This window comes from Myotis lucifugus, unplaced genomic scaffold (assembly GCF_000147115.1).
Source record: "Myotis lucifugus unplaced genomic scaffold, Myoluc2.0 scaffold_216, whole genome shotgun sequence".
Classification (NCBI taxonomy): Eukaryota; Metazoa; Chordata; class Mammalia; order Chiroptera; family Vespertilionidae; genus Myotis; species Myotis lucifugus.
Genome location: NW_005871264.1, coordinates 2,135,339 through 2,142,304, shown reverse-complemented (window position 1 = coordinate 2,142,304; position 6,966 = coordinate 2,135,339).

The window sequence follows — 6,966 nt, the reverse complement described above, 5'->3', positions numbered from 1 at the left end:
TTTCCGCGGCCTCGTCTCCCCCTAGGTCACAAAGCCGGTCGTGGGTGCCTTTCACGTGGGTGCCTTTTGGGTACTTTCAGTTTCCCCGGGTGGGTCGAGGCAGCCTCCCGCGGCTGAGAGGGGAGGTAGCTTGACCCGCGGGACGGCACGGAGAGTAGGGGCCACGTTGGGCAAGATGGCTCCCCGCCTCCCCGCCTCGCCCCGCCTCCCCCAGGCCTGGGAGATGCAGCCTGGCTCCTGCGCCCTCCTGGGCCTCGTGCTGCAGCTGCCATCTCATCCCTCGGCCCCCAAACCCGTGAAGTCCGGAGCGCTTTTCCCTCTGGGGAACCTCTCCAGGCTGTCACCCCCCCTTCCCGCCCCTCACGCCACATACACGCACCCCTATATAGACAATATCACAAGTGTACACATGGCACACACTGCAGACCATCTACTAGTACACGAACGTCCTCACACTGGGTACACGCATCCAGAAAAACGGTCCCGTGGTAGCAAGCTCACCAAGCATAGCCACATTTACACAAGACCGGACTCACCGCGTGCACACAGCCACTCAGGGGGCGCACATTCCTGCGCACCCAGGCACACGCGCGTGTGCACTGCCTGTGCAGAATGAAGAGAAGGCAGTCATCAGGTTGGGAGTCAAGGACTTTGGCCCTGAGACCTGGACCTCCTTTGGGGAATCCCAGAGTTTCCCTGCAGGGCCAGTGTGCTGAGCCCTACTGTGCTGGCACCCCTCAACCCGCACTCCCCAGGCGGCCAGATCAGGCCAGAGCCCAGAGCGGCTAAGACTGGCCAGAGGGACTCACTCACGGCCGCACCAAGAGCTACTTAAGGTGTGGGGGAGCCTCCTTCGGTGGCCACAGTAGGTTGGGAGTGGAATGGGCAGGGAAGGAGTGGATTCGACCTTACTGACCCGCATTCCCACCCAGGTCAGCCGTGGAGCCTGGAAGGATGGCTTAGAGAGCTGGGTGATAATCACCTTCTACAAAGAGAGGCTGCCCGGATTTACATAAACGCCATCCCCTCTTCCTCTGAGCACTGGAAAGGGTGCTTGCGGAGACCGCGACATTCTGCAATCCTAATTAGTGATTTTTGTCCCCTTGTTACTGGGCTCAGCATCTCATGCAAATGAACCCTTCATTTCAGCCACATTACTCCAGCTCCAGAATTAACTGACTCTTATCTTTAATGATATGCCGCTGAAGTTCTCTGAGCCCGGCTAGCTTTTTATCTTGATTACTCTAATCAATAAGAAATGATAGAGCAGAAGTATAAACTCTATTGGTTTTTTAATGGTGCCGACAAGCCCTCTAGATGCCACCCCCGTTCATTGTTATTTATTGAAATGATCCTCAGCCTAACGGCAGATGCAAATAGGAACTAGCCTCGGGGTTCGTCCCAGGCAGTCCCTGACACCTTTGGCCCCCACTCCCCAGGGAAGATTCTGGGTGTTTTGGCTTGAGAAGGTGAAAACATACACATTTTAAAAGAAAATTGCTCTTTTTGAGGCACAAAAGAAACATACATACACACACACACACACACACACACACACACACAGAAACACCAGATTTCCCATCCCACCCAGGTTGTCTTCAAGGTAGAAGCTTTGAAAAAGCACTTTGAGACACAAAGCCTCAGGGCCTGGCAATGAATCAAATCTGTAAGACACAAAGCAGTCTCCACCTACCTCACGGACCCGCCCCCAGCTCACATACGTTTGCATATCGATATCTGTAGGCATTTGTATGTGTGTGTGTGTGTGTGTGTGTGTGTGTGTGTGTATAATTTCAGACAGTTTGAACGCCGGAAATGCAATGTCCTCCACTTAGTTCTCGTGGGAGAAAAATGGGGATCGATTCCCTTCCTGTCTGCAGTTGATAGCTTCAGCTCTCACCGGATGTTGGGTGCTGATCGGCCAAGGCGTCAAAGCACCTCGAATGATAAGTGTTAGGGTTTGTAGACGTCCAGCACCCCATCCCTCCCGCCTCGGGCGACCCATCTCCCACACCCATCCAAGGTCCAGGACCCCACGACTCTACCGGTCGCACCTCCCTCACAAGCTCAGTTTGCGAAGCACAGTCTGCTCCCCAAGAAGCCCAAAAGGAGGGCGTAGAGCACTTCTTTCCTTGGCTCCTTCAGAGTGAAGTGTTTATGGTGCTGTAAGAGAAAGATCTCTCCTCACCCTCGACCAGCTTCACACTCCCTCATCCCCAATCTCAGCCCGGAGTTTGGCCGCGGGCAATGTGGCTGTTTTCTGGCGACCCAGGCCGTCCAGGGGCTGCAAGACCGCTGGCCGTCATCAGTCATCAGAATCCCGTCCTCATTTACTAGTTTTCGTTAGAGCCAATGCAACCTATGGAGGGCCTACTCTGCATCCGCCAGGAGTGCGGCCCGGGCTCTTAGGGCAGTGGCGTCCGCAGCTCCGGAAGCGCACCAGCGGTGGGCGCGCACACACTCGCCACCACCCGGCCCTCCCTGCTCAGCAGACCCTCAGGCGTTCCACTGCCGCCCAGAAACCTACGCCCTCCGGGCGACCCCTCCAGCTCCAGTAGCTGCGGATTCCGCACCTCCCGTCCCTCCCTCGCAGCCCTGGACTCCGAGCCGCGCATCGGACCCTCAGGGGCGGGTTAGGGAGTGGGAGTAAGTTGCGCGCCCAGTCTCTCCAGAGCGCACCGGGCCCAGAAACCCGCACCCCGCGGAGGTCTCCGCGAGAGGAAGCTCGCGGGGAGCGAAAGGGGCACGAACACAAACGTGGGTCCGCCAGGCCCGCGGTGGATCCGGGGAAGGAGGAGTTGGAAACTGCGGGCAGGCTAAGCCTTTTTTTTTTTTTTTAATGACACGTGGGGGGAAGGGCTGAATGTATCAAAATCATGTAAAATTTCTCTTCTTAGCAGCATCCTTGTTATTAGGAATGATGACTAAACCGCCAGGATTATTCTGGACTGTAAGTTATCAAGAGCCCACTAATTTCACATTAAAGCCCATTGACTGCAACGACGTGATTGAAGGGTTTTTAACAATTAACATAATCAGAAAATGAGCTGAGATAATTTTTATTCAACTCATTACTTTTTAATCATGTATTTCTTTTAATTAATATCTTCTCCGTGAACATAACACAAAGCGGAGCCTCGCTGCTGGCCCAAACCAGCCCGCGGGACTGAATCTGACACAGCCAACATCTCGCAGCCGCATTCACTGCATCTCTATTGTGATGTGGATGAAATAGATAAGTCTTGTCCCAAAGTCACCATGTTGTTTTGAAACACAATTTATAAGGGAGGAGGAGAGGCCGGGAGCGCACCAGCCACACGCTTTTAATTCAACTTGACGTGTTATCTTTGGGCGCCTGTCTTGGTTTACAGCCAGAGGGATACAAATGGGGAGGAAGAAACAGGAGGAAAAATAAGAAGAAAACGCTTTTGGAGGTGAATGTCCCATCCTGGGTTCTAAGAGAATTGGGCTTTGGCTGCTCACCCCTACGACCCGGCCGGCTGGGAGGCCTCGAAGGCACGGAGCCGTTTGACCCGCACCAGCCTGGCGGAGTGTGTCAGGGCCCAGCCCCAGCCCCAGCCCCCTCCTCTCCACCCTCCTCCTGGGCTGGGGCGCTCTCGGAGCTAAGTCTCTCCACTCCCCAGGCCCAAAGGGCAAAGGGCGGTGGCCCGCGGGCCCTTCTTTCTGGCTGGATCCTGACCCACCAACGCAGCCGCCCAACGCACGGCCCAGGCATTTGCATTGCAGTCTCGGGTACTGACTGCACCCATCCCCCAGCACTTGACGGTATCCCCAACCCTGGGAACTTGATCCAACTCAAATGCCTCAAACGGGGCGAGGAACGGACTTTGTGGGGGGTAGAGAGGGCTCCAGCCTCCCCCTTGGCGAGCTCCTTCTTCACTCTGGTAACTTCCACCCCCGGGGCGCATCTCGCCTGTGGCCTCATCACAATCCCCAAAAAGGATGTGTCTGGACTAAGATCTCTTGCTCTGTGGCTAGCTGCATCAGCCTCTGAAAAAAAGAAACAAAGCCGACCCCTGGTGGAAGAAAATGTAAGTTTAAGAAGATAAGGAAGGTTTGGGGGAGCCGCATGCCCAAACGTCTGTACAGGGGAGAAGGACGGCAGAAGGAAGACAGAGAGCGCCGAAATGGATAAATAATGGAAAGGAAAATTAAAAGTGGCAGAAAACAGGAAATTACATAGCAGCAGGTGGAATTCGGGTGGACAAAGTTGGAAAGAATGAGACTCAAAGAGCTCATTTTTGGGGGCCCTTGAACCAAGTATGCATCAAATGCTCGTGGCCTGGCCAGTATCACGGGTCAGGTGGGGCCCTCTGATTTCTTTTCTTTCTCCCCAGGGAAGGTCTGGCAGTTCTATGATTGCAGAGGGCAGCTGGAGGTTTCTGTTAGACACTGGCAGCCACTGGCTGCCTGACCCAGAGAGCATCCGGATTCCAGAAAACTCCTCTTTTCTGTAAACAAACTTCTGCCTCCCACCATCCTGACCTCTCAGTCTTAGCTAAGTGATGGTAAGGCAAAAATCCAACCTATCAAGGGAAAACTTAGGCTGAGAATGCAAGCCCCATTCCTCTCTATTGTTTAATTGTTTTCTTAAATATATTTGTATTGATTTCAGAGAGGAAGGGAGAGAGGGAGAGAGAGATAGAAACATCAGTGATGAGAGAGAAGCATTAATTGGCTGCCTCTTGCACTGACACCCGCCCGCCCCCCCCCCCTCAATCAAGCCCACAACCCAGGCATGTGCTCGAACCTGGGACCATTCAGTCCACAGGCTCCCGCTCTATTCACTGAACCAAACCAGCTAGGGCTGTTATTTAATTGTTGAATTTTAATGGGGAACATCTGGGGCATGAGTTTGTGTGCCTAAGGGATGGTGGTATCTCAGGCACTAAAGAAAATCAGTGATGGGAGAACCACTGTACTGAAGCCTCTACTGATGTCCAGGGTCAAACAGTTAAAAATAAAAGAAGAAAGAAAAGGTGACATCAAAGATAAAGATCTCACTGATGAGCAAGTCACTGTTTACCCGGAATGAGCACTTCAGGTTAATCAAGGGAGTGCAAGGGTGGCGTTTATGTCCTTCAGCTCTTTTTAAAGCTTTTTTTTTTTTTAATCCACTATCAAGATGTGCCTCCAAGTTGCTCCCTCCTCACCTTCCTACCTTGCCTTCAAGTTGCTCCCTCCTCACCTTCCTACCTTATCTCCACACCCATCTCTCCTGCCCCTATGACACATCAGGAGCATTTTCTTTTCCCAGAAGTCCACCCCCCTCCACCCCCCCCCCCCCCCCGCTCATTACCCATTTATTCAGAACTTTGCCTGGTGTCAGTTCTCAGGAAATAATTGTTGAGTTGTTGACTATCTCTGAGATCCAGAGTTTGGGCGTATGAGCCAGGACTGTGAGCAGGGTGGTTCTGGGCTGGTCTTTCTGGAATCTGGTATGAATCTGGTATTGCCACTCCTCAGCAACTAAGAACAATTATTAGGAAGGCTGTTACAGGAGGCTGTGTTTGAGTGTATGGTAAGAGAGAAAACCCATATGCTGTGCTGTGGCTCTCCAATGCAAGTGTCAAAGACAGGGGAGAGGGAGATGAAGGGTGGGCAGACACACAGAGAGCACTGGAGTTCTGAAATCTGTTTTGAGTGAAGCAGGTCAGGAGGATCAGATTGGTATCCTGGATAGAGAACAAATAGCCTCTCTCAATAGAAATTAATGAAGTAAAAAAAAGAGAGAAATTAATGAAGTAGTTGTAGCACATATTACTAAGAGGTGAGTCCATGTTCTGGTGAGTAGACAATGTTATGCCTTATGCCCCACAGAGTTTTGTCAGTGACAGTATATGCCCCTTTTGGAGTTTCTCAACTTTGCCTCCTGGTAGAGTCATCATCAGCTCCAGTAGAGTCTTGACCTCTGACCCAAATGACGACCTAGGCATGAGATGAGGGATCTACACTAATAAAAGACAAACATGCAAATTGCCCGTACCTTTGCTATGCTTTAAGCCACGCCCACCAGCCAATCAGAGCGACTATATGCAAATTAACCCAACCAAGATGGCGGCCGGCAGCCATGGAGCTGGAGCAAGCAGGAGGCTTGGTTGCCCCAATGATGGAGGAAGCCAAGCTTCCCGCCTGCCGAGGCCTGCTCTGAGCTCCACTCAAAGCAACAAAGTTTCAATTATAGAAGGTAAATAAACCCCAGATACCTGCTTTCAGCCGGCAGTGGCCATGGAGCTGGAGCGAGCAGGAGGTGTGGGTTGCCCTTGGCGATGGAGGAAGCCAAGCTTCCTGCCTGACGAGGCCTGCTCTGAGCTCCTCTCAAGGCTACAAAGTTTCAATTATAGAAGGTAAATAAATCCCAGAATAAAAAAGAAAAAAGAAAAAAAGGAGAGACTGGGAGCTTCCGTCGCCGGGGGCTGGGCCAGCCTGAAAACGCCAAACCTCCATGGGGTGAGGGTCCCCACTGGGGGGGCTTAATCAGCCTGCAAACAGCCATGAGCCCCTCACCCAGGCTGGCTAGGAAACAGATTAGGGACCCCCACCCTGAAGGGGGTGTGACCAGCCTGCAAACACCCATCAGCCCCTCACCCAGGTTGGTGTGGCACCCCAGTGGGACCCCCACCCTGATCCAGGACAACCTTCAGGGCAAACCAGCTGGCCCCCAGCCATGCACAAGGCTTCTATCCTATATAATAAAAGAGTAATATGCAAACTGACCCTAATAACTAAGTCTGGTACCAGGTGGGTGCTAGAAATATCGAGGGGAACACTATGTCAAATGTATGATTATCTCACTACTATGCTGTACACCTAAAACTAGTACAAAATAATACTGAGGGTAATCTGTAATTGAAAAATTAAAAAATACATACATTTTTAAAACACACATTTTTTCCATTTGCAACAACATTTCAAAGCTGCTTCTTCCCAGGAAGGAACTAGCTC